A 19679-nucleotide genomic window follows, 5' to 3' on the forward strand; every position below is an offset into this window, starting at 1 on the left:
CTCCGCCAAACCCTAAATCTATCACAGCTCTCTACCTCAACACCCGTTCTGCTGTTGCCCACTTGCACGAACTCTCGGTCCTGCTGGACTTACAGGCCCCAGATCTCCTTTTCTTAACTGAGACCTGGTTCTGCGATGACTCCCTCCCTGCACTCCTATCCACCCTTCCTGCCTCCTACTACGCCCTCAGGGCTGACCGCCCTTCGGGCAGAGCCGGGGGCGGCGTGGCAGTCATCGCACGCACCGATTTCCCTTTTCAAATTCTCCCTCTACCTAACATTGCTACCACCGAATTCCTGGTGATTCGCACAGTATCCACCTCCCCTCCTCTTACCTGTTTCCTTACCTATCATCCTCCTCAGTCTCCCGTGCAGTTTCTCCCAGATTTTCTGGAGGTCCTGGCTACCATTGCAATCAACAACTCCTCCATCCTGCTCCTCGGCGACTTTAATTTTTGGCCTTCCGATCCTGCCGAATGTCTGTCATCTAAGGATTTCTCCGAAACCCTCCACTCCCTTAACTTCACTCCCCATGTTCACTCCCCCACTCACATCAAGGGTCACCAGCTTGACCAAATCTGGTCCCTGAACTGCCCTGTGGAATCCTTATCTATCTCCCCTTGCACTTGGTCCGACCATCATTTGATTTCATTTCTCCTTCCTATCCTTCCCCCAGCTATGCCCCCCCGACCCAAAAACATCTGGGTCCGATCATGGGGCCGAGTCAACCTTGAGAATCTCTCCTCTCTCCTTGCTGGCTCTCTCCCGCCTCTTCAGGGCCTCACCACCGTCTCCCAGTCTGACGCTATAGTCCAGTGGCTTTCCCGCAGCTGCGACTCCGTTGCCCCGCTCAAGCGCATTACCTCTAAACGCGACAAAGACGCCAACCGGTGGTTCAACCAAGAGCTTAAAGCCACCAAACTAATTGTTCGCCGCGCAGAGCGGGCTTGGAGGAGAAACTACTGCCCCATTTTGAAACTGGAATATATCAATATCCTTAACCAGTACAAAAAAAGCATCCTGGAGGCCAAAACAGCTTATTTCTCCTCCAAAATCTTAGCAGCGGAGAACCAGTCTAAGGAGATCTTCTCCATCGTTCACAATCTGGCATTCTCGGACAGAACAACGCTTAAACCTGCCCCGTCTAATGACCTCTGTCTTTCTCTTAATAATTATTTCATCCAGAAAATTATCACCATTAAGGCCAACATCCCCCCACCCCCCCCTCTTTTGTTGATCCCCAATGTCCCCCTCCCAAAGGCAAACTAACCACCTTTCCCCCTATCACTCGGGAAAACCTGACTTCATTGGTGCCTCTGATCAAATCTGGCTCCCCTCTTGATCCCTGTCCTGCCCATATCCTCCGCCACATCTTTGTCTCCTGTCCAGATCCCCCCCTTCACCTCCTCAACAGCTCCCTCGCGCAAGGCATAGTTCCTAGTTCCATGAAGTCTGCGGTAATTGTGCCCATCTTGAAAAAACCTGGGGCAGATCCTTCTGTCCCTGCCAATTTCCGCCCCATCTCCCTCCTGCCATTTCTAGCTAAGGTGCTAGAGCGCCACGTCACCTGCGCTCTGAGCTCCTTTGTGGAGAAACATGGAGCCCTTGCCCCCCGCCAAGCTGGTTTCCGCCCCGCACACTCCACGGAGTCCGTGGTCATGTCGGTCCTCGACACTCTCAGGGAGGGCATGGACACTAATCATCACCAGGCCCTTGTGCTCCTCGACCTCTCAGCCGCCTTTGACACGGTGGACCACAACATCTTACTTTCCCGCGTCAGGGCAGCGGGGATCGAGGGGACTGCCCTGGTCTGGTTGTCCTCCTTCCTGAGCGACCGCACCCAGGCTGTTCGCCTGGGTGACTTCACAGCGGACTTCCGGAAAGTCCAGTGCGGGGTTCCTCAAGGTTCATCTCTCTCCCCTCTTTTGTTCAATCTATATATCGCCCCACTTATCTTTTCTCTCCAACAGATGGAGGTCGCCGTATTTAACTATGCGGATGACCTCCAGCTGGTCTTTGATCTTTCCTCTCCTTCTTCTGTCCTCAACTTTCACACTGTCATGTTTCACATCAGGGACTCGATGAGCCACAATCACCTCAAACTTAACCCGGACAAAACCGAGTTGGTATTGACGGGCGGTTCTTCCAGCCCCTGGTCCCCCCTTTGCTGGCCTCCCTCTCTTGGTTCCCCTCCTGTCCCCTCCTCCTCTGTTAAAACACTAGGCATTAAGCTCAATTCTCAACTCACCCTTCACTCCCAGGTTAGCTCTGTGGTATCTTCTTCTTTTCTCTCACTGCGTACTATTCGCAAGGTGTCCCGTTTCTTCACTTTCTCCGCTCTCAAACTTATTATTCTGGCCATGGTGGTGTCCCGCCTGGACTACGGGAACGCTCTGTATGCCGGCATCCCTGCATACAGTTTGCGCCGCCTACAACAGATCCAAAACCAGGCGGCCCGCCTAGCCTTCAACCTTCCTAAATTCCACCACTCCACCCCACTTCTAAAAACTCTTCACTGGCTCCCAGTGTGGGCCAGAATTCAATTCAAACTCGCATCCATCACTTTCCTGGCCCGATCGGACCTGGCACCTGCCTTCATCTCCTCTGAGATTGTTCCCTATGTCCCCTCTAGGGACCTACGTTCTTCTTCTCAGTCCCTCCTCACCATCCCTCGCTTCCGGAGAAAGAAGTGGGGCGGCTCCAAATTTGCCATTCTAGCACCTACCCTTTGGAATTCCCTCCCCCTTCATCTTCGTGCCAGCACCCTCTATCCCCAATTCCGCAAAAATCTTAAAACCTACCTATTCACAAAATCCTTTGAATAAATGCCCATTCCTTCTCCCTGTTTCTTAACCCTCAGTCCCCACTAGCTACAGCGCCAAGAAACCGCCGGTATACGTGCGCTTTAAAAGTGCTTTTAAACTCAAACTCAAACGCACTTTACCCTGGGACACAGCGGTAAAGTGCGCAGAAACCCAAAATTACTACACCAAGTCACCAATAAAAAGCAAAAAGTCTCGGGGGTGAACCTGCCAGAAGGGCCAAGTCCAACACAACCCCCTTCCAGCCAAAACGCAGGGTAGACCAATCACCACCGTGATGGTCTTCCCTGCTTGGGGCGATAAAACTCGGACGCAGGCCCGCAATGGCAGGGACACTCTCCGGTTTTTACGCCACTCTGAACTCACAGGGTTTCCTCTGAAAAAACTCGGCGGACCAGCTGGGCTACCCCCCTGGTACTCCTCAGCGGTCCGTGGCCAGGACCAGGCCCTAGCCCATCTAGGCGCCACTGGTCCTTGCCTAACCACAGAGTGGGGGGTAGTAACCCCTGGCACATAGCAGCCATTCTCCACTCTACCCCTCATCAGGGCAGTTCTAAACTGCCACTGATCCTCCAGCCTAGGGTCTGTACCCTCAGGCTGACCAAAAGTCACGGGTGAGGCTCTCCTCCCCCTACCTCTTCTCCTAGGGTTCCGCCCTCTCTTCCTCTGAGAGGCGACCCCACAACATAACTCACCAACCAGCTCAGGACCCCTCCCTGAGAACTGGTCTCCCAACCTAGGGTTTAACCCCTCAGGTTGCACCGGGGTCAGAGGTGGGCTCTCCCACCCTCTGCACCCCCTTCCAGAGTCCTGCTCCCTACCAACTGGGGCGGTACCTCTGGAAGAAGAACCGGTCAGGATACTGGTTACAGTAGTCCGACCCTTCAGGTCAGGCTGCTCCTGAACCTGGCCTCCCAACCTCTGGTCTAGAACCTTCGGTGGAATAATTGCCTGGCACTCCAGGACTTCTGGGGATATACACACCATCCCCCCGAGAGTAACATATGCCTCATATGTTGCATGACCGTCTGCCTGGCGCAGATCTCCTGTCCCCTGTCCACCTGACAGTGCGCGAAGATCCCCCAGGCCAGACGTTTAGTCGCCATGGTCACTTCTAGGAGACTCAGCCCTCCCGGCTGGTCTCTGACCCACTGGCTCCTCCACCGGGGAACACAGCCCCATGCCACTCCTCTCGCTGGACTTCTGTACCCTCCCTACTGGAGCGGTACTGCCAGACATCAGAACCACTGGAGCTCTATTTACAGAGACTCCAGGTCCTCCATACACTAGGTGACCCTCCTCAAGTGGACTCACAGGACAGCCTAGGCCCCCAACCTGGTGTTCCCTGAAGAAACCATCCATGTTTTGAGACAGGGTTTCGGGCCTCTGGGGACTCGAAGTCACCCACTCACTCCTACTCCACTGAGACAGGACGTGAGCCCCTACACCCCTCTCACTACTTTGGGACCTAGCTGGGCTACTCCGAGCCTCTTCCACCACGCTGGGCTGGAAGATACCTGACCCACTACTCTTGGAGTTTCTCCCTAATGACTCTAGAGACCTTTTAACGCTTTCCCAGCGCTCTGCTTCCTCTGCAAGCTTAATTGGCTCAGACCATCCACGCCCCAACAGGTGTTGGCGCAACCCTGGTGAACAACTACGGAGCATCTGCTCTTTGACAACCAGATTATACATGGCGCAATAACTGCGTTCCGGGCAAAATCCTGCCCAATCGTCTAGTGCCTCTTCACATTCACCCAAAAACTCGTCCCAAGCCTGGTGAGACAGCTTCCTACGGCTCCTGAATCTCAACCTTAACTCCTCCTCCTGGGGAACAGGTACCAGACTGGGGGAACTGGGACTTCCTACACTGAAATCTATCTCGCTGCCACCACTGGACTCAACCCTCCCTGGGGAGCCCAGAAAACTAAGACTGCGCGCAGGGGATAGTCTACTCTCCAGCGCTGATTTCTCCCTGTTGAAGGCCCTCTCAGCCTCCTCTCTCCTCTCCTGCGCTAAGACCCTCTCGGTCTCCAGCTTTTTCTCTTCTATAGTCAGCTGCGCCATCCCCCAGGCATGCTCTAACCTGAGCTTCTCCATGGCCAGCTGATGCTCCCTCTCTTCCCTCCTATCTACCCACTTCTCTGGGGACAGGGAAAGGGATGGGGTGCTGCTCCTGACACTGGACCCAGCAAGGGACTCCCTATCTATGGGGTCTTCACTTTCTACTGGCGTCCCTGTCAGGTAACCTTCCTCCTCTTCAGATTCTTCAGGGCTCCCCTCAGACCCACCACCCTCTCGGCGTGCGGCCCGGGCCCTATCTTCCTCGCTGCGCTCTCGCTCCCACTCATCCTTTTGCCATAGGATCAGGTTGTCCCTCAGTTTGGACTGGGTATCTGACTCACCCACCTCTATGTCTCTCTCTTCACAGAACCTTACCAACTCCAACCTACTGTATCTAAACAGACCACAGAAATTAAAAGCAGGCTCCATTTTGGCGGACGTTCCTGAGAAGAGTTTAACACAAGGAACCTGAGTGTCTGAGCTATCACAGGGGTACATCATTCACAAAGGACACCTTTAGGAGAGGAAATAATGGAACTTCAAAAAAACAATAATCCCTAAAATGTGGTTATCTAATGCAGAGTTTTGTGGTGTAGCCAGTCGCTGCTGCGGTACAGCACAAACGCAAGTCCAAATCCCACCGCTGATCACCAATGTTAGAACTGGCAATTTCTGGTTGGCTAGGGCTTGCGCCAAAGCCAGGCAGAAACCACCACTCTAGTCAGGGCAAGGAAGTTACACGCCAAAGATAACCCCTGCTCACCCCCTTGGTAGCTTGGCACGAGCAGTCAGGCTTATCTCTGAGGCGATGTGTAAAGCGTTTGCGCGCGCACCCAGCAACAACACCCAAGGCCCACCACAAAGGAAACTCCACACAAGGTATTCTATAAAAATAGCCTTTGTATTATACACAACACATTCGATAAAAACACACACTTTACAATGTGCCAACAGGCACGGGCAGAATTTACAAGGGATATGTACAAGACAGGGCCACCCGGACCACTGTCAGGAATTAGCACTTTTAGAACTTAGCACATAAAATATATAAAATTACTATAGCACAAAAATAATATGTATAGCACACAACCAGTACTTACTGGTATCAGGAAAGTACCACCTACGCAACCCTAACTACCTTAGGAAACTGTCACGCAGGGAACTAGAACCTCACTAGCACCACCTGTACTAGGAGAAAGCAAGCAACCACCTAAGTATCACAATACCTGTAGGGGTAATAGGACGTTACACATGATGCATCACATTCAGAGGTGTAGGGAAGGAAAACACATGATGCATGAAAACACATTCAGAGGTGTAAAGCCATGGCACATGACGCACAAAAACACATTCAGAGGTGCAAGGAAAGAAAACACATGATGCATAAAACATTCAGAGTTGTAAAACAGGGCACATGACGCATCGAAACACATTCAGAGGTGCACGGAAAGGAACAATTGCGCAAGAACTCATATGCCACCACCTGTGGCAATTCCTAGGCCAACTGGCCTCGTCAGGGCTAGGACGCCCTGTGTTCAAGTCAGGCTGCGCCAGCTGCGCAAAGCAAAACGTAGTTATCCCCAACCTAAACGTTGCAGCTGCCCACTAAGTGCTGGGCAGCTGGGAAACGGACCTCAGGCACTCTGCGTGCCTCTGGAGCCCCCTCTGGGCTCTGTCTATTCAAAATGCCCCCTAGAGCCTTCGTGGCTCTGAACTGCAATGCCCCGTCGTTGGAGCCTTCTCGGGGCTCGTGAGCCTTCGCCAACTGGAGCCTCGGGGCTCTAAACACAACCACAGCCCCCTAGAGCCTCACGGGGCTCTGTCCCAAGGCCCCCGGTCGTGGGAGCGGCCCGCTGCCTTCCGGGGCCGCTCGGGGTGCAACAGGAATGCCCCCGACGTTGGAGTCCCTCTCGGGGGACTCAGCAAGATAACAGGCCCCCTTTTGGCAGTGCGCTCTTCGACCAATACTTTGGAGCGCACCAACGCTCCTGGAAATAATGCGCGCCCCGCTGGAGCGCCCGAGCGCTCAGCCACCAACCCGGCTGCTCCGTCGCCCTCTCGGGGGGAGCCCCCACTCACCGGCAGCAGTTGTCTCGCGTCCTTCTCTGCTCCGGCGGACGGGAGGACTCCGAGACTTCGTTTGCACCGCGGAGGGGCAGGCACCGACAACGTGCCTCGCGCCCCCTCCGCACAAGCTCTGGCCGCACTCTTCTCTTGGGCCAAGCGCCCGGGGGCGCAGGGTAGGCTCCTGCCTGCTCCGGGGCTCCGAGTCGCCACAACGCTCAGTAGGAGGCGGGGTAGGCTCCCGCCCTCCTCTTCTTAGTTCCGGTTGTCCCGGAGGCCCGCCCCCAGTCCGCCTGACTTCCGGTCCGGGCTGCAGCGGTGATTTCCTCGGCACTGAGAGGGGTAGGCTCCCTCGCCAACGAAACGAATAAGCGGGGTGGGCACCCGCCAACGAAATCAAAGCGCACACAGCGCTATAAAGTCAGCCAGCGCTCACAGCGCTATCAAGCCCATAAAAGCGCTCACAGGCGCTTAGAAATAGCAAGTCCAGGAATAAAGTCCTTCAAGAGCAGAGGGGCAAAGGTTGGGCCCAGAGCCAGCACACAGGGCCCTCCAGCAGGGAGGCAGTCCCTAGTGGCGGTCTCTCCTGGTGCCCAGCAGCAGCAGGCCCCCCCTCAGATGATCCTGCAAGAGAACAAATTGTAAGGGGACACAGCCCCTTTTTATACAGTAAAAAGTCTTTGTCTGAAGGTGCAGGGAAGGGGCGAACCAGTTCCAACAGGTTCCTGAGCACTTTGTTTTGCTCAGCCCCTCTCCCTATTTACTGGCAGGGCTAGGGTCATTAGATGCACCACAGGGGCCGGCGCCAGCATTGTGTGGGGAAAGCCCTGTCCTATTCAGGACCCAGGTATACTCCTCCCCAGCCATCAGCATGCTTACTCCCCATTCACCACTGGGTGACTCCTCCTGACTCTGGGGATTTCCCTAGTCCGTCACATGACCTCCACCAGCCAATCGCCAGACAAGCCACACATTTCATACTGCACACTGAAGTGCCCACTTCTAGAAGTGGCACTTCCACACTAGGTACATGCATGCCGCACACATCATCGCGCAGCATTCACTCACACGAGTCCGCACATACCAAACTCGGGCCTGCACACCCCACGCATCAGGAACTACCAGGACACATACATTCCCCCATGCATTCCTATGGGAGGGCAGGCCAACCTCACAACACGCACGCACTTTACCCTGGGACACAGCGGTAAAGTGCGCAGAAACCCAAAATTACTACACCAAGTCACCAATAAAAAGCAAAAAGTCTTGGGGGTGAACCTGCCAGAAGGGCCAAGTCCAACAAGCGCTCTGCCAGAGGCCTCCACAGACTCAGGTCATTCCATCCGACCAGGTGACTGGGTTTGCGTGAAGAATTTTCAAAGGACGAAGAATTTGGAGCCTCGCTGGAGGGAGCCCCGTCGGTTCCTCCTAGCTACCCGTACAGCAGTGAAGGTTCAAGGATAGAAGAACTGGATTCACGGTGTACACTGCAAGAAGGTTCCTTTGCCTTTGCCCTTTTAGCAGTGGGTCCGCAAGGGTATAAGTGACTCTGAAAGCGAGAAGGTTCCCCGATTTGTACCCTTTAGTGATGCACGTTTGAATGGAACATTGTCGGAACATTTGTTGAAAAACAAAGATATCGAGTAACTCGAAGAAGCCTCTCCTTCAACGGTGTTTGCTATCCCTCCCACAGGTTAAGGTATTAACATGTCTGTAACTGACTTGCAGGTGGCGAGATATGTTTGTGTGTTTGTGAGGACAGTTGTGAAACAAGAGAATACGAGCGGAGGACAGCGAAGGCCAGAAGATAAGATAAAATCAGGAGGGAATAGTGTGAACCAACAGATAGTTAAGACAGGGATTAGGAAAACCAGACAGGGATTAGTGTACTTGGCCAGTCTCTAACACCAGCTTCGTAAACAGAGGCACAAGGCTATTTTGACACAATATTGCAGGAAAAGCAGAAAAGACTTTGTTCGGCGTACTGCCTGAGTAAGGGCAACAAAAAATGGCGGCAGAGCACAAAATGGCGGCTCAATGCGATCATGATTGAAAATCGAATTTCCTCAGTGGTGGTATTGGTGGTGATAGTGGTGGTGGTCTTGGTGGTATTGGTGGTAGATGCGGTATTGGTGGTGGTGATATTGGTGTTGGTGGTATTGGTATTACTGGTGAAATTGGTGGTGGTGGTGGTGTTGGTGGTGGTATTGGTGGTGTGGTCTTAGTGGTGGTGGTATTGGTGGTGGTGGCAGAGGTAGTGGTATTGGTGGTGGTATTGGTGTTGGTGGTATTGGTGGTGATGGTGGTATTAGTGGTGGTTGTGTTAGTGGTGGTATTGATGGTGGTGGTATTGGTAGGGGTGGTCTTGGTGGTGGTGGTATTGGTGGTGGTGATATTGGTGGTGGTGATATTGGTCGGGGTGGTGTTGGTGGGTGTGGTATTGGTGGTATTGGTGGTGGTGGTTTTGGTGGTTGTGGTATTGGTGATGGTGGTATTGGTATTTTTGGTATTGGTAATGGTGGCATTGGAGGTAGTGGTAGTATTGGTGGTGGTGGAATGGGTGGTGATAGTGGTATTGGTGGTAGTGGTGTTATTGGTGATGGTGGTATTGGTGGTGGTATTATTTGTGGTATTGGTGGTCGGATTGGTGGGGTGGTATTGGTATGATTGGTGGTAGTATTCGTGGTAGTATTGGTGGTGGTGGTATTGCTGGTGGTATTAGTGGTAGTGGTGGTGGTGGTATTGGTGCTGGTATTGGTATTAGTGGTGGTATTGGTGGTGGTCGTATTGATGGTGGTTCTAGTGGTGGTGGTGGTATTGGATTTGTAGTGGTGGTATTGGTGGTGGTGGTATAAGTGGTGGTGGTATTTGTGGGGGTGGTATTGGTGGTGGTAGTGGTGTGGTGGTATTGGTAATGGTGGTATTGGAGGTAGTGGTAATTTTGATGGTGGTTTTATTGGTGGTGATAGTGATGTTTTTGGTGGTGGTGGTATTGGTGGTTGTATTGGTGGTGGTATTGGTGGTAGTATTGGTGGTGGTGATTTTTTGGGGGTGGTATTGGTGGTGGTATTAGTGGTAGTGGTGGAATTAGTGGTATTGGTGGTGGTGATATTAGGGGTGGTATTGATGGTGGTTCTGTTGGTGGCGGTGGTATTGAATTGGTGGTGGTGGTATTGGTGGTGGTGGTATTAGAGGAAGTGGTATTGGTGGTGGTGGTATTGGTGTGGTGGTATTGGTAATGGTGGTATTGGAATTAGTGGTATTGGTGATGGTGGTATTGGTGGTGGTGGTATTGATGGTGGTCGTATTGATGGTGGTATTGGATTTGTGCTGGTGGTATTCGTGGAGATAGTGTTTGTGGTGGTATTGGTGGTATTATTGGTGGTGGTATTGGTGGTGTTGGTGGTATTGGTGGTGGTATTGGTGGTGGTATTGGTGTGGTGGCATTGGTGGTATTGGTAATGGTGACATTGGTTTTATTGGAGGTAGTTGTTGTTTTGACGGTGGTGGTATTGGTGGTGGTTTTATTGTTGGTGATAGTGGTGGTGATACTGGTGTTGGTGGTGGTGGTATTAGTGGTGGTGGTATTAGTGGTGGTGGTATTGGTGGTGATCGTATTGATGGTGGTGACAATGGTAGTGATGGTGTAATTGGTGGTATTGGTGGTGGTGGAGGTATTGGTTGTGGTATTAGTGATGGAATTGGTGGTGGTGGTATTGGTCTTGATGGTATTAGTGGTATCGGTATTGGTGGTGGTTGTATTGTTGGTGGTATTGTTGATATTAGTGGTGGTGGTATTGGTGGCGGTGGTATTGGCGGTGGTATTGCTGGTGGTGGTATTGGTGGTGGTGGTATTGGTGGTAGTGGTGGTGGTTTTATTGGTGGTGCTATGGGTGGTGGTGGTATTGGATTGGTGGTTGTGGTATAGGTGGTGGTGGTATTAGTGGTTGTGGTGGTATTGGTGGTGGTGGTAGTGGTATTGATGGTGGTTATATTGTTTGTGGTGGTATTGGTGGTGGTGGTATTAATGGTGGTGGTGGTATTGGTGTTGGTGGTATTGATGGTGATATCGGTGGTGGTATTTGTGGAGATCATGGTATTAGTGGTGGTGGTATCAGTGGTATTGGTGGTTGTGGTATTAGTGGTGGTGGTATTGGTTGTGGTGGTATTGGTGGTGGTATTGATGTTCGTGGTATTGGTGGTGGTGGTAATGGAAGTGGTGTTGGTAGTATGTGTGGTGGTGGTAGTGGTGTTAGTGGTGATGGTATTGGTGGTGGTATTGGTGCTGGCAGTGTTGGTGGGGGCGATATTGGTGGTGGTTTTGGTAGTGGTGGTATTGGTATTGTTGGTACTGGCATTGGAAGTGGTGGTATTGGTGTTGGTAGTGGAATTGGTGGTGGTATTGGTAGTGGTGGTATTGCTGGTGGTATTTTTTTGTTGGTAATGTTGGTACTGGCACTGATGGTGGTGGCATTGGTGGTAGTGGTATTTGTTCTGGTGATGGTGGTATTGGTGGTGGTGTTATTAGTGGTGGTGGTATTGGTGGCCTTAGTTGTGGTGGTAGTATTGTGGTGGTGATATCGGTGGTGGTGGTATTGCTGTGCTAGTGGTGGTGGTAGTAGTGGTGGTGGTATTGATAGTGGTGGTATTGGTGGCATTGGTATTATTGGTGGTGGTGATAGGATTAGTGGTGGTTTTGGTGATGGTCTTGGTGGAGGTACTGGTGGTGGTATTGTATTGGTGGTGGTGGTATTAGTGGTGGTGGTGGTATTGGTGGTGCGATTACTGGTGGTATTGGTGATAGTGGTGGTATTGGTAGTTGTGGCATTGGTGGTATTGGTGGTGGTATTGGTATTGGTGGTGGTGACATTGGTGGTAGTGTTGGTGGTGATGGTATTGGTGGTATTGGTGATGGTATTGTGGTGGTATTGGTGGTGGTGGTTGTATTTGTGGTGGTATTGGTGATGGTGCTATTGGTATTGGTGGTATTGGTGGTGGTGGTATTGGCGGTGATGGTATTGGTGGTACTGGTGGTGGTATTGGTGGTGGCAGTATTGGTGGTTGAGGTATTGGTATTGGTGGGAGTAGTGCTGGTATTGGTGGTGGTTTTTGTATTGGTACTGGTACTGGTGGTCATGGTATTGGTGGTAGTGGTATATGTATTGGTGGTGGTGGTATTGGTGGTGGTGTTGTTGGTAGTGGTATTGGTATTGGAGGTGGTGGTATTGGTTGTGGTGGTATTGATGGTGGTGGTATAGGTGGTATTGGTAATGGTGGTGGTGGTAGTATTGGTGGTGGTATTGGTGGTTTTATTGGTGGTGATGGTGGCGATGGTGATAGTGGTGGTGGGGTTATTGGAGGTGGTATTGCTGGTGGTATCAGTGGTGGTGGTATTGGTATTGGTATTGGTGGTATTAGTAGTATTGGTGGTGGTGGTGGTATTTGTGTGGTGGTACTGGTGGTGGTATTGGTGGTGACAGTATTGGTGGTGGAGGTATTGGTATTGGTGGTAGTGGTGTTGGTATTGGTCAGATGGTATTGGTGCTGGTGCTATTGGGGGTGGTAGTGGCATTGGTGGTGGTGGTATTGGTGGTGATATTGGTATTGGTAGTGGTAGTGGTATTGGTACTGGTACTGGTGTGGTGGTATACATGGTAGTGGTATTTGTATTGGTGGTGGTGGTATTGTCGTTGGTGCTGGTAGTGGTATTGGTGGTGGTGGTGGTGGTATTGGATTTGGTGGTATTGGTGGTGGTTTTATTGGTAGGGATAGTGGTGGTGGTGGTGGTGATAGTGGTGGTAAGTAAGTAAATTATTGTATAAGTTAATAAAAACCTTTACAAAAAGGAATTGTTCAAGGTGAAAGTTCATAAAATGTACACTACAATTTCATTATTTTTGCAAACAGCAGAAGAAAAAGAGCTATGGGACAGTTTGGCCTAGCCCAGTGTTTCCGATTCAGCTGACTTGTGCCTTGCTCGCACGGAATGTCTCTTCATCTGATGAGCTTTGGATCGGCCCTTAGTCCCAAACATGTGATAAAAAACATGAGTTAATAAAGTTTATGGGTTACATTTATATTTAAAAGTAGCAAAATTAATAGTATTGTTTGGTGGTTGTATTGGTGGTGGTGGTATTGGTGGTAGTGGTGTTATTGGTGGCAGTGATATTTGCGTTGGCAGTATTGGTGGTGATATTGGTGGTGGTGGAGGTATTGATGTTATTGACATTAGTGGTGGTGGTGGTATTAGTGGTAGTGGTGTTATTGGTGGTGGTGATATTGGTGGTGGTGGTATTGGTGGTGGTATTAGTGGTGGTATTGGTTGTGGTATTGGTGGTGTTGGTACTGGTGGTGGTATTGATGGTGCTTGTATTGGTGGTGGTGGTATTTATGGTGAAATTGGTGGTGGTGTTGGTGGTATGGGTGGTGGTATTAGTGGTGGTGGTGGGGGTATTGGTTGTGGTATTAGTGGAGGTATTGCTGGTGGTATTGATGGTGGTATTGGTGGTAGTGGTATTGGTTGTGGTAGTGGTGGTGGTGGTGTTGGTACTAGTGGTGGGATTGGTGGTGGGATTGTGGTAGGATTGCTGGTGGTGGTTGTATTTGTGGTGGTATTGGTGGTGGTGGTATTGCTGGTGATGGTATTGGTGGTATAGGTGATATTGGTAGTGGTATTGGTTGTGGTAGTATTAGTGGTGGTTGTGCTATTGGTGGTATTGGTAGTGGTATTGGTGGTGGTGGTATTGGTGGTGGTGTTAGTGGTGGTGGTATTGGTAATGGTGGCATTGGTCATATTGGTGGTGGTAGTATTGGTGGTGGGGACATTGGTGGAAGTATTGGTGGTGGTGGTATTGGGGTGGTACTGGTGGTGGTACTGGTGGTATTGATGTTGGTGGTATTGGTGGTAGAGGCACTATTGGTGGTGATATCTGTGTTGGTGGTGGTGGTGTTAGTGGTGGTATTGGTTGTGGTATTGGTGGTGTTGGTACTGGTGGTGGTATTGATGGTGCTTGTATTGGTGGTGGTGGTATTTATGGTGAAATTGGTGGTGGTGTTGGTGGTATGGGCGGTGGTGTTAGTGGTGGTGGTATTGGTAATGGTGGCATTGGTCATATTGGTGGTGGTAGTATTGGTGGTGGGGATATTGGTGGTAGTATTGGTGGTGGTGGTATTGGGGGTGGTACTGGTGGTGGTAGTGGTGGTATTGATGTTGGTGGTATTGGTGGTAGAGGCACTATTGGTGGTGATATCTGTGTTGGTGGTGGTGTTAATATTAGTGGTGGGATTGGTGGTGCTATTGATATTAGTGGTGGGATTTGTGGTGCTATTGGTGGTGGTGGTATTAGTGGTGGTGGTATTGTTGATGGTGGTATTGATATTGGTGGTATTGGTAATGGTGTCATTGGTGGTATTGAGGTTGTGGTAGTATTGGTGGCGGTTTTATTGGTGGTGATAGTGGTGGTGATAGTGGTATTGGTGGTGGGATTGGTGGTGGTGGTGGTATTGCTGCTGGTAGTGGTAGTGGTGGCATTAGTGGTATTGGTGGTGGTGGTATTGGTGGTGGTGGTATTGGTAGTGGTATTGGTATTAGTGGTGGTATGGAAGGTGGTTCTATTGGTGATGGTGGTGGTATTAGTGATGGTGGTATTGGTGGGAGTGGTATTGGTGGTGGTATTGGTTGTGGTGGTATTGGTAATGGTGGCATTGGTGGTATTGAGGTAGTGGTAGTTTTGGTGGTGGTTTTATTGGTGGTGATAGTGGTGATGGTGGTGACAGTGGTATTGGTGGTTGTATTGGTGGTGGTTGTATTGGTGGTGGTATTGGTGGTGGTATTGGATTGGTGGTGGTGGTATTGGTGGTGGTATTGTTTGTGGTAGTATTGGTGTAGGTGATGGTGGTGGTATTAGTGGTGGTCATATTGGTGGTGGTAGTGGTATTGGTGGGGTTGTATTGGTGGTGGTATTGGTGGTGGTGATATCGGTGGTGGTATTGGTGGTGGTGGTATTGGTGGTGGTGGTGGTTTTTGTGGTATTTGTGGTGGAGGTATTGGTGCTGGTGGTATTGGTGCTGGTGGTATTGATGGTGGTGATATTGGTAGTGGTGAGGGTATTGGTGGTATGGGAGGTGGTATTGGTGGTGGTGGAGGTATTGGTTGTGGTATTAGTGGTGGTATTGGTGGTGGTATTGGTGGTAGTATTGTTGATATTAGTGGTGTGGTATTGGTGGTGGTATTGGCGGTGGAGGTGGTGGTATTGATAGTGATGATGGTATTAGTGGTGCTATTGGTGGTGGTGCTATTGATGGTGGTGACATTGGTAGTGGTGGTATGGGAGGTATTGGTTGTGGTATAAGTGGTGGTATTGGTGGTGGTATAGGCGGTGGTGGTATTGGTGGTGGTGGTATTGGTGGTAGTATTGTTGATATTAGTGGTGGTGGTATTGGAATTGATGGTGGTATTGGCGGTGGTATTGGTGGTAGTGGTATTGGTGGTGGCGGTATTGGTGGTGGTTGTAGTGGTTGTGGTTTTAGTGATGGTGCTCTTGGTGGTGGTGGTATTAGTGGTGGAGGTGGTATTGGTGGGTGTGGTGATATTGGTGGGGGTGTTGGTTTAGGTGATGGCATTAGGGGTATTGGTGGTGGTGGTATTAGTGGTGCTGGTATTGTTGGTGGTAGTATTGGTGTTGGTTTTGGAGGTAGTGGTATTGATGGTGGTGGCATTGGTAGTGGTGGTATTGGTGGAGGTGGTATTGGTGGTGGTGGTGATATCGGTGGTGGTGGTGTTTGTGGGGGTCATGGTATTAGTGGTGGTGGTGTTGGTGGTATTGGTGGTGGTGATATTAGTGGTTGTAGTATTTAGGTGGTATTTGTGGTGGTATTGGTGGTCATTGTATTGGTGGTGGTGGTATTGGTAGTATTGGTGGTGGTGGTATCGGTGGTAGTGGTGGTGGTAGTTTTGGTGGTGGCAGTATTGGTGGTGGTGGTATTGGTGGAGGTGGTATTGGTTGTTGGATCGGTAGTTGTGTATTGGTGGTGGTGATATTGGAATTGGTGGTACTGGCATTGGTTGTGGTGTTATTGGTATTGGTGGTGGTAGTTTTATTGGTGGTGGAGTATTGGTGGTGGTAGTGGTATTGGTGGTGGTATTAGTAGTGGTATCGGTTTTGTTGGTAGTATTGGTACTGGCACTGATGGTGGTGGCATTGGTGGTAGTGGTATTTGTATTGGTGGTGGTGGTATTGATGGAGATGTTATTGGTGGTGTTGGTGGTGGTATTGGTGGCATTAGTAATGGTGGCATTGGTTTTGGTGGCATTGCTGGTGGTAGAATTTGTGGTGGTGATATCGGTGGTGGTGTTATTGGTGTGCTAGAGGTGGTGGTGGTAGTGGTTGTGGTGGTATTGGTGGTAGTGGTGTTATTAGTGGTGATATTGGTAGTGGTGGTATTAGTGGTGGTTTTTGTGATGGTGTTGGGGTGGTATTGATGATGGTATCGGGGTGGTATTGGTGGCGGTATTGGTTGTATTGGTGGTGGTATTGGTCGTAATGGTGGTATTGGTGGTGGTGGTATTAGTGGTGGTGCTGGTATTGGGAGTGGGGGTATTGGTGGTATTGGTAGTCATGGCATTGGTGATATTGGTGGTATTGGTATTGGTGGTGGTAACATTGGTGGTAGTTTTGGTGGGGGTAGTGGTGGTGGTGTAGGTACTAGTGATGGGATTGGACGTGGTGGTTATATTTGAGGTGGTATTGGTGGTGGTGGTATTGGTGATATTGGTAGTATTGGTGGTGGTGGTATTGGTGGTACTGGTGGTAGTATTGGTGGTGGCAGTATTAGGGGTGGAGGTATTGGTGGTAGTGGTGTTGATATTGGTCACGTGGTATTGGTGGGGGTGGTATTGATATTGGAAGTGGTATTGGTACTGGTGGTGGTGGTATTGGTGGTAGTGGTATTTGTATTGGTGATGGTGGTATTGGTATTATTGTTGGTGGTGGTATTGGTGGTGGTGGTATTGTTAATGGTGGCATTGGTGGTATTGGTGGTGGTGGTAGTATTGGTTGTATTGGTGGTGGTTTTATTGGTGGTGATAGTGGCAGTGGTGGTATTGGTGGTAGTGGTGTTATTGGTGGCAGTGATATTGGTGTTGGCGGTATTGGGGGTGGTGATGGTATTGATGTTGGTGACATTAGTGGTATTGGTGATGTTGGTATTGGTGGTATTGGTAATGGTGGCATTGGTGGTATGGTGGTGGTGGTAGTATTGGTGTTGGTGACATTGGTGGTGAGAGTGGCGGTGGTGAGGATAGTGATGGTAGTGGTATTGGTGGTGGTGGCGGTGATAGGGATGGTGGTGGAATTGGTGGTAGTGGTATTGTTGGTGGTAGTATTAGTGGTAGTGGTAGTATTGGTATTGGTGGTATTGGTGGTGGTATTGGTATTGGTGGTGGTACTGGTACTGGTGGTTGTGGTATTGGTATTGGTGGTATTGGTATTAGTGTTGGTGTTATTGTTGGTGGTGGTATTGGTATTGGTGGTGGTGGTAGTATTGGTGGTATTGGTGGTGGTTTTATTGGTGGTGATAGTGGCGGGGGTGGTATTGGTGGTAGTGGTGTTATTGGTGTTATTGGTGGCAGTGATATCGCTGTTGGCAGTATTGGGGGTGGCGGTGGTATTGATGTTGGTGACATTAGTGGTATTGGTGGTGGTGGTATTGGTGGTATTGGTAATGGTGGCATTGGTGGTATTGGTGGTGGTGGTAGTTTGGTGTTGTGATATTGGTGGTGAAAGTGGCAGTGGTGGTGATAGTGATGGTAGGGGTATTGGTGGAGGCGGTATTGGTGATAGTGGTGTTATTGGTGGTAGTATTAGTGGTAGTGGTGGTGTTGGTGATATTGGTGGTGGTATTGGTGGTGGTGGAGGTGGTGGTATTGATGGTGGCGGTGGTATTAGTGGTGGTATTGGTGGTAGTGGTATTGGAGGTGGTGGTATTGGTGGTGGTATTGGTGGTGGTGGTATTGGTAATGGTGGCATTGGTGGTATTGGTGGTGGTAGTATTGGTGGTGGTGGTATTGGTGGTAGAGGCGGTATTGGTGGTGGTGATAGGGTTGGTGGTTTTGGTATTAGTGGTATTAGTGGAGGTGGTGGTATTGGTGGTGATTGTATTGGTGGCGGTGGTGATATTGGTGGTGGCGGGATTGGTGGAGGTGTTGGTGGTATTGGTGGTCCTAGTGGTGGTGGTATTGGTGGTCGTGGTGGAGGTAGTGGTATTGATGGTGTGGTGTTAATGGTGTTGGTGGTATTGGTGGTGATGATGGCATTAGTGTTGGTGGTGGTATTAGTTGTGGTGGTATTGGTAGGGGTGGTGGTGGTGGTATTGGTGGTGGTGATATTGGGGGTGGAATTGGTGCTGGTGGTATTGGTAAAGTGGTGGTATTGGTGGTATTGGAGGGTATTGGTAGTATTGGTGTTTTTATTGGTGGTGGTTTTATTGGTGGTGGTGATAGTGGTATTGGTGGTGGTGATATTGGTGGTGATGGTATTGGCGGTGGTATTAATGGTGGTATTCATTGTGGTGGTATTGGTGGTGGTGGTAGTATTGGTGGAGGTGGTTTTGCTGGTGGTATTGCTGGCGGTGATATTTGTGGTGGTATTAGTGGTAGTTGTGGAATTAGTGGTATTGGTGGTGGTATTGATGGTGGTGGTATTGGTATTAGTGGTGGTATTGGTGGTGGTTGTATTGATGGTGGTTCTATTGGTGGTGGTGGTATTGGATATGTGGTGGTGGTATTGGTGGTGGTGGTGTTCGTGGAGGTGGTGGTATTAGTGGCGGTGGTGTTTGTGGTGGTAGTAGTATTAGTGGTGGTGGTATTGGTGGGGGTGGTATTGGTTGTGGATGTATTGGTAATGGTGGCATTGGTGGTATTGGAAGTAGTGGTAGTTTTGGTGGTGGTAGTATTGGTGGTGGTTTTATTGGTGGTGATAGCGGTGGTGTTGGTGATAGTGGTATTGGTGGTAGTGGTATCGGTGGTGATGGTGGTGGTATTTGTGGTGGCAGTATTGGTGGTGGCGATATTGGTGGAGGTATTGTTATTGGTATTGGTGGTGCTGGCATTGGTAGCATTGGTATTGGTATTGGTGGAGGTAGTAGTATTGGTGGTGGTGTAGGTTTTGTTGGTAGTATTGGTACTGGTGCTGGCACTGATGGTGGTGGCATTGGTGGTAGTGGTATTTGTATTGGTGGTGGTGTTATTGTTATTGGTGTTGGTTCTGGTATTCAATCAATCAATCACTGCATTTGTAAAGCGTGCTACATACCCGAGAGGGTCTCAAGGCGCTGGGGAGGGGGGGTGCTACTGGTCGAAGAGCCAGGTCTTGAGGAGTCTTCTGAAGGCCAGCAGGTCCTGGGTCTGTCGTAGGATGGTGAGGAGAGTGTTCCAGGTCTTGGCGGTGAGGTAGGAGAAGGATCTGCCGCCGGCGGTGGTTTTTCGGATGCGAGGGACTGTGGCGAGTTTGGCTGAGCGGAGGCTTCGGGTGGGGGTGTGGAAGCTGAGTCGGTTGTTGAGGTAGGTGGGTCCGGTGGCATTGGTTGTGGTGTTATTGGTGGTGGTGGTATTGGTATTGGTGGTGGTATTGGTGGCATTGGTAATGGTGGCATTGGTGTTGGTTGTGGCATTGGTGGTGGTAGTATTTGTGGTGGTGATATCGGTGGTGGTGGTAGTAGTGGTGGTGGTGAT

Source organism: Triturus cristatus, chromosome 7 (genome assembly GCF_964204655.1).
Source record: "Triturus cristatus chromosome 7, aTriCri1.1, whole genome shotgun sequence".
In the NCBI taxonomy this organism is placed as follows: domain Eukaryota; kingdom Metazoa; phylum Chordata; class Amphibia; order Caudata; family Salamandridae; genus Triturus; species Triturus cristatus.